This window comes from Uranotaenia lowii, chromosome 2 (assembly GCF_029784155.1).
Source record: "Uranotaenia lowii strain MFRU-FL chromosome 2, ASM2978415v1, whole genome shotgun sequence".
NCBI classification, from domain to species: Eukaryota; Metazoa; Arthropoda; class Insecta; order Diptera; family Culicidae; genus Uranotaenia; species Uranotaenia lowii.
Window position 1 is genome coordinate 436,429,855 of NC_073692.1, and position 8,290 is coordinate 436,438,144.

The window sequence follows — 8,290 nt, forward strand, 5'->3', positions numbered from 1 at the left end:
TGTCGACGCCGCCGATACAACATTTGGTGGAAGAATTTGGTGGTTGGTTCAAGGGTTTGATTGTGTGAATGGAACGGAACAAGTGAATCGAAGGGTGCCGCAGCAATGTCCGGGTTCAGGGAATCGTCAAAAGGGAAATTAAAAACAAAAGCTTCAGGCCAAGCCCTTTGCCCTCTCTTGCATGAACCAGTTTGTGTTTCTCGAACCTCTCTCTCTCCTTCACTATCTTTTATTTTTCTGCCCTGCGTTCGGGTTCCGGTAAATTGTTCGGCACTTAACGACAGACAACCCACCAAACATAGGATAGGGAATTTAATAGTTTGAAATTAAAGGCACCTCGCCTGGGGGTCATTTTGAGCGCGATACTTGTGTGCATATTTAGAATAGAGACACATAGCTCACTCGAACCGGGACTTGATAGTTCGTATCGAACAGGAAGCATTTTTGTCGCTGCATGGTCACAGCAAGCCGTGGCTGTTTGAAGTTTCTATATTGGATGTCGGTATACAGAGAAAAAAATATAACAACAAACGAGCAGTAGCAGTAGGCACTGCTAAATTATCAGATGATTTGTGGTATTCGCTTCACCTCGCTGTTCATTTTGTTTTCATAATACCTCGGAGGGGTGATTTTTTTCTTATTCCAGTCATGAATTTTAAAGCACTACAAATATAGATCAATAGCCTTAAAATTTAAATATGTTTTCTACTACCTACCAACCTACAAATAAAATTTTCTGGTTAACTTATATTTGAAAATTCATTCAATATAACGTATGTTATCTTTTCTCCAGTACATTACTGATAATTTCAATTTTAGCTTATTTTATTTATTTATTAATTTTTTTTATTTATTTATTTTAGCTTATGTATCATATCAAAAGTAGATATTATTTGTATTGCTTACTTACTATGCGCACGCCTTTACTATATATGATAAACGCCGGCATATTCAAGCCCCACTCGAGAGATCGTATTCTTTTCAATTTATTGTCAGTTTTAAAGCTACCTGTTAGAAAGTTGAAACATTGTTCCTTGATCAGAAGGACGCCTTGTACTGCTAGACTTGCGTTTTATACCGCAAACATTTCAAACGCAAACTGCTTGAATTACTAACTTTGCTGAGCACGAGAGCATTCAAAACATCTTGGATTATGTTAGTCAAAACGATAAGAAAAAACCCAACAATCAACACACCCAAAACCTCGGATAATTGAACCAAGCAACCATAGAGTGAGCAACAAGTGATTTGTCATTTTTTGGCAAATTTCTTTTAATCCCAGCATTCGTCACAGGAATTCATTTACCTTCCTTTTCGACTCGAATAAAAGCCACCATCCAGCAAAGGCGTTCAGTACATCCATACATACACAGATTTCAACAAACGCTTAGGTTATGAGTCATCAGATGGAGTTTCCATCCACTCTCCACGAGCACAGGGGGGGTAATCGTCATGAGGTTAATGCTTTGAACCGCTAAAAGGAACCTACCATGTGTGATATCTTTTATTACCTCTTTCGTCTCCCACCATGTAGTTCAGCTGACTCACTAGGGTTCCCTTCAAACCGCAGCCCTTTTATTTCGCTTCTTCCGTCAGGCGAGTTTGAGCTAGTTTATTTTTTTCTTCTCACCAGTTCTTTCAATGGTAGCCAACACTTGTGGCGGATTAAGCACAATTTCAGAACTCTCAGCGACAATTGCTGGTCAACATGTGCTTTACAAAATAGACAACCAACTAGAATGATTCAATTTAACAGGAGGAAGTATAGATATCAGTGAGTTATGGGCGATTTCCTAACATAAGTTGTAAAAAAATATAAATCTTCTTGATTATAATTCGTTGCTATAGTTTTGCATTTTCAATTTAAGTTTTGTAGGCTTATTTTGTTTTAAGATAACTTTAACATCTTAATCGCCTTATTTATTTTATTTTAGTTGGTAACCACAGGTGGTAAATCCCGATTAACAGGGCTAATTCGCGCTAGTGCAAGGCAATACTCATTGACGAAACCACTTTCAGCAAAACCTCTCATCCTTACGACTCGAAAGTCTGAACTCTCCTCTAATGACTTGAGAACCGACATCTCCTCGCAATGACTAGAGATTCCCACATAAACCTCTCCCCTGTACGACTCAAGGTCCGATCTCTTGTGACTAGAGACCGGACTTTTTATCGCAGACTCGGGGTTCACCACACAAACCTCGAGCTCGAGGTTTGCCACCTTTATGCCCGTTGTGTGCCGATCGATAGAAGCTTATCCTAGACTTACGCCTGTCACAGCACACGTGCGGGACTTAAGGAAACTACTTGCACGATTCCCGACGAAGACGTCATCCTACTCCGACTCGAATGGCTCTTCCGGCGTCGAGAGCCACTCTACCCATGGGTATTCCCCGATCGTGGAATAACCCTTTCCCAACGAGCTCCACTGCGAAGAAGGTCAATTCTTATCTCCGCAGCTTCGGTCGTTGGGAACCGCACTATTCAGATACTCTCCGAAGCATCCTACGCAAGAACGCGGCGTGCCCACGGAATCCACTACGCAGAACATGTTGCCTTATCTTTGTAGCTTCAAGCCGTGGGGTCAGACGCGCTCTACTCGACAGCCCCCCGTCGATGGGCTCAGTCTACTCCGACCGTTGTCCAGTGCGAACGAACAAAAAGATGACATGTTCGTTCACACTGCAAGTCTTCCTCTTAGGGGGCGAACCACGCTCGGCTTACTATTGTGTGGTGGTAGCTACAAACAACTCTATCTGTATCTACCACTGCAAGGTAGTAGGCCCGTGAGGAAGAGATGAAATGTGATGAAAAGTTTTTCAAATTAAAATTACCCTTCCGCTCATTTTCAACATCGTACAACTTTTTGTAATCTTTTATCCGTCTATTATCTTTCAATTCTTAAATATTCTTTTTCAAAAATTATAACATTTCATCGAAATAGCCGATAAAATAATTTATAAAAATGATGCCTTGTCTTTGTAGCTTCGATCAAGGGACCGGACGCACACTACTCAGATGCTCCCGACGAAAGAGTCATAAAACACCGTTCGCGGAATGCCATTCACTTCAGCTCCTCTGCAGGGCCATCATGATCCGGATGAACTGAATCAAAGCAATCGAAAGATTTCGATTACTTTAATTCAGTTAAATCATTCAACCAAGTAGGCTCACAACACAATAGAGATCCGGATGAACCCATCGCTGACCGCATGCCAAGTGTTGGAATCCGTACACATCCTCTGCACCACGTTGTCTACTGTCGTGTTGGGACCACAGATGGCAAGAATGTTGGTGCATACTGCCGCAAACCTTGGACAGGCAAACACCACGTATTCGGGTTTCTTCTCTTCGTCACCAAAATCTGGGCAATATGGCGAAGCTACATCTATCATACTCCAGTTGAATGCATAAAACCAGTCACGAAAATATAGTTCAATTTACTGTGGTACCTTGATATAAGTTATCTTTACGCTCCCACCATCTAGACAATATATGAAAGCCAAACTCAACCAACGATGTTGAGCAATCGCTAGAAAAACTGACCTTTGCAGAGATTAGTAAGCAACCAAGTCTGTTGTGCGGCAGTCTGGATTTTGACCTCAATAAAAACTAGACCCGAGACTCCACATTGGCGATCCATGGCAGTGTAAATTTTTGTATTCTCCCTCAGGTGGGAGGGAGGAATGGGATCAGTGCTTGTGGGTAACCCAAACACTGATCATATAAACCCGTAAGGGCAATGAGGGTATCAACCACCCATTCGAGCAATGCCATTCAACCACCCATTCGGGCAATGGGCGGGTTTTCGATTGCCCAATGCCTATTGAGGCAAAGAGGGTTCAACTGCTCCATAGAGCCAGTCTTCGCCTTACAAGGCAAAGACTGTCCATTAGAGCAAAGAGAAATTATGCCGCTCAATAGGGCAAAATTGATCTTCATCCTTCGCTACCTTTTCCAATCAATCCATTGACTACTAAGACGTGGCCGGCGCCGTTCTTGATGTTCAAAGAGAGAGCATCAGGTTCCAGCATTGTGAATGTGTTGTCAATCCCAGGCTTCATTCATTTGATTTCTGCACAAAACTGATGGCCTCGGTCAATCATGGAGTAGCAACCATTGGCGATATGGAACTCATTCTACTGAGCCACTTCTGCGATCGTGCAATTCGAAATGTTTTAATTTTCATAATGATATTTTCTTAATTGCAAACAATTCAAAATGACTTAAACTAGCATTGGTTGATTTATACGAAAGAAAAATGATGAAGCATTTCGGAATTAATGGTTAGGGCGGACGGAGTAGTCAATCAAGTTGAGCTAAGCTAAGCTAATTCAGGTAGCAGTATTCTAACAAAAAAAATATAATAAAAAAAATGTTCAGATCTTCATCAACAACAAAAATTTATTGATCAAAATTGAAACATGCTAGAACTCGCTAGCATCAATTCCGATCTGGCGGTGATAAGCACTTTGTTGAGGCCTACCGAGTTTTTCGGTCAATGCTTGCTAGCACCAAGTGATCCCGAAGAATTTTCTTACCAATCCTTCAGCTAAGGAGGGGGCAGACATTTTATACGGTTTGACTGCTTATGGCTCATAAATTCTGCACCAGTATTAGTCGCCGGCTATGATTGAACGATCCAGGAGCCGTTCGCGTGCGCTATAATAACGAACTGATCCGGTTGGCTGCGCTCAGGTGCACTAGCGAAAAATCCGACTGCTACAGAAAAAACAGAAACCTGGATGGACGAAGATCATCAGCCAGACTCGGGCTCAGTAAAGCGATACGGCCCACAGCCAGCCACCGCCGCCTAAGATCAGGGATCTCTCGAGTGGAAAGCTCGGGTCTTATGGATAATTCAGCCGAGCTAATGCGCTGACCACAAAACAGCAGCAGGCGCGGGCGATCAACTGTGTGTTCCATATATAAAACATTAAAACAGAAGAAATTACCTCAACCAACCGAAGGAGAATTGTTCCATTTCGTGCTTTCTGGTGTTCTCTAGCGATGGATGGCCGTGCTGAACAATTACATTTTAATAATTCGAGCATAACGAGCGGAATTTGCACGGTTTGCGTTATACTTAAGGAGAAGTTGTATTGGCTCATTGGTGGAATTAGGAAAGGGAGCAGGTCTTGAGATGCCTTGCGGAAAATGAATCCGTCAACAACTGCCGGCAGCTCTCGACTGACTATTTTGCATTGCACGCGCTGGACGAGCGAATGAATGAACGCAACGTGAAACACCATATTCGATTAATTCGAAAAGGGCTTTTATTTCGGGCCTCATTTTATTCGCGAGCCTATGGGAGTTGATCTGCCCACTAGAGACGGCACGGTAGCCAAATAATGCCCCTTCATGATGCCATGATGGCCATGGAAGCAGAGCAAAACCGAATTATTTAGATTGAGGCAGCGACGGCTATGCTTTCTCAATTGTGAAAAAAATTGTAAGATAATCGAAAAATGTAAACTGAGCTAAAATTTGAACAGTGAAACAATTGAACTGTCTCGGACTGAATAGAGAGATCAACCCAAATGATGAGATCAATCGGAATGGAAACTTTTAGCAGTAGGAAAACTCAATGTACTTTTTAGATTTGTCATTGTTGTAAAACATATTTTTGCATTCGAGTTCGCAAGAATATAGAAAGGTGGTTTGGTGTGCTACGTTCTAAATTATTTAGAGTTAGAGCAACTAAATAATGATATACTAATAACTCTATTCACATTTTTCCGAGATGCTAAATCCAAAGATATAATTAGTTTTTATCTATCAGCCTTCATTTTGGAGCTTCAGGCGTTAACTTTTGAAAATAGACAAAACTACACTTACAATTATTTTACCCACTTTTGAGAAAGTTGTTAAACATAAAAAGGATATTGAAAATCGATGGTCAATTTTCTCAAAGACCGCGAGTAATTTTGACTTCTGGAAAAAAAAGTAAGAGCAGTTATAAACAATTTCCCTCTTTTGGTAAGTATTTTACGAGAATGTTGATGATTTTTTTCAGGAAATTTAAACTCAATAGCAATTTTAGATATTTTTTAATGCATACGTTAAAACGTTTTTCAGTCTTGTGAAAAGTTTAAAATAGAAGAAAATCATCGATATCAAAAACCATAAAATTTCTTTACCAACGTAAGAATTCGTAAAAAAAAATCAAAATCCTGTTTTTTTTGCGTATTTTTTTCTTGTATGGAATTGAATAAACAAAATTTGTTAGAAAATTTCTAGAATAAATGAAGTTATAGGAAAAGTTGAATCAGAAGAGAAAAAATAATTTGATAATTGATAAATGGTTTTGTGAAATTTTAGAACCAAATTGTTTGGAAAATGACATTTTAAACAAATTTCTATGTTCAGATATGTTGGTCAAAGTGAATCAATGTGCTTTTTTAAAATTAACGTTTTTCTCTATACGAGCATTGTTAGTTGATCTTAAGATTTAATTAATTAGGTGGCTCTTTCGAACTTCTAAATTTTGTAAATTGATGTTTTTGGGTTCTGGTATAAGGTACACTTGTCGTACTCAAGTTATCTAATGTTTTGGTTGAATATTTTCCAATACCTTTGAAACTGGAAAGTGGTTTTGTCATTCTTAGTATCCGGATTCCTGAAAACAGCTCATCACCCGGCATATTACCTATCCACAATTCGAGCTGTAACAGCAAATATAAAAATTGCAATGCAGTCAATAAATCGGAATGATGATCATTTCGTCATAATTTTTTCGCCTCCAAACGGTCTCGACGAGCGCTGTCGACCTATTCGAAGCCAGAAATGGCCATTGGACATTCCCCAAAGAGCAAGGGACATGTTCGTCCACAAAGTGGACAAAATGTGAACGGAACACCACGTTCTGCACACATTGACACCGGACCGGACGGTGCAATTACTCAAATCTCCATATCTAAGAAAGTGTGCATAAAATGTTGAAAACCGTACTTTCTTCGGGCACGAGCAGAAGCGCAATTTTTTTACCAAAACCATCAGGAAACTGGTCCTGGATGCTGATGCTCAAGCTCCCGGGCCGGAGTAAAGAGTCGGATGCGGATTACCTATGCCAGAGATGACGTTTCTTCCTACCCTCCGGGAGTCAAAGGAGCGGTAAGTACTCGGATCGGACAAACGAGAGACTTTTTATGAGATTTGACAAGTTTGCAAAGATGTTGATGGCAGTGAATGTCAACGACTTGTGACTGCAAAAATCGTGCAGCAGCGGCGCTTTGCAGTTTGATTACCATCACCGTTTGTTGGAACAGTAATCATCATCTTCATCACATGCCATATGAGTAGATGTTTTGCAGATTTATTTTACGGTTTGGGGTTATGTTTTTGTGGACTTGTTTTGACAGAAGATGACCTCCAAAGATTGCGGATAAGAAAGGCTAAGCAAACAATTTTTTCCTACATTAGTTCTTGTCGAAAAAAAATTAGCAGCCTGAAGCATTTAGCATAGAGGAAGCAACAATCAAATCAAATTAGGTACTGGAGGCACTTTGCATAGCTCAGTTCTTGTTGAATACAAAATGAGCTACAAAAACATGTACCCAACGGGCTAACCTACTGCTCAGCGGAGCAAAAACCCCCCCTCTAGCCTCAGGGTCGGCACTCGTAAAGGAATTTCACGTATTCAAGGAAACACTTTGAGTTGATCCGGAAAACTCCCACTTTATTTTCCCGAACACAAAAACTTGGGCACAACACTGACGGTCGGTAGTATTGGGATCGAGGGTGAATGTCCCAACAATGAGTCCCAGAAAAAGGTCGATTGGGTCCTACCTTGATTGCAGCATGGGGTGACAATTTCCGTGACGGAAGGGTCGGAAGATGGCGGCTCGACTCCCTTGGTGGTGACTCGGGGTAACCGGCGGCTAAGCTTCGAGGCGTGTCGGGGTATCGACGACGGGTTGTTGTGGGCGTCCAAACCTCCTCAATCTCACGCTCGGAAGATGCACATGGGACCAGGGGTCGGCAGACCGTCCTCGGATCGCAGCACTAGGTGGAGCTGGATGGAGTAAACGAAAAGGGCCACTTCACGGACCAGCTTCGGCAGTTGACGGGTAAGCCGGCTGAATCTTCAGCCTATAATTTCGGGGTCCTTTGGAACATGATGGGATACGGAAGTAGTTAGTTGTTTGTCTGGTACGGGGTTCAAAATGGCGGTTACCTGGATTGTGGTCTTTACAAAACAACTCGTGTGTTTGTAGGTTGCTGATGATGTCGACGTCTCGAACATGTAGGCCAAAGTGATCTTGTTTCGTGATCCAGGCCCTTGACCCCG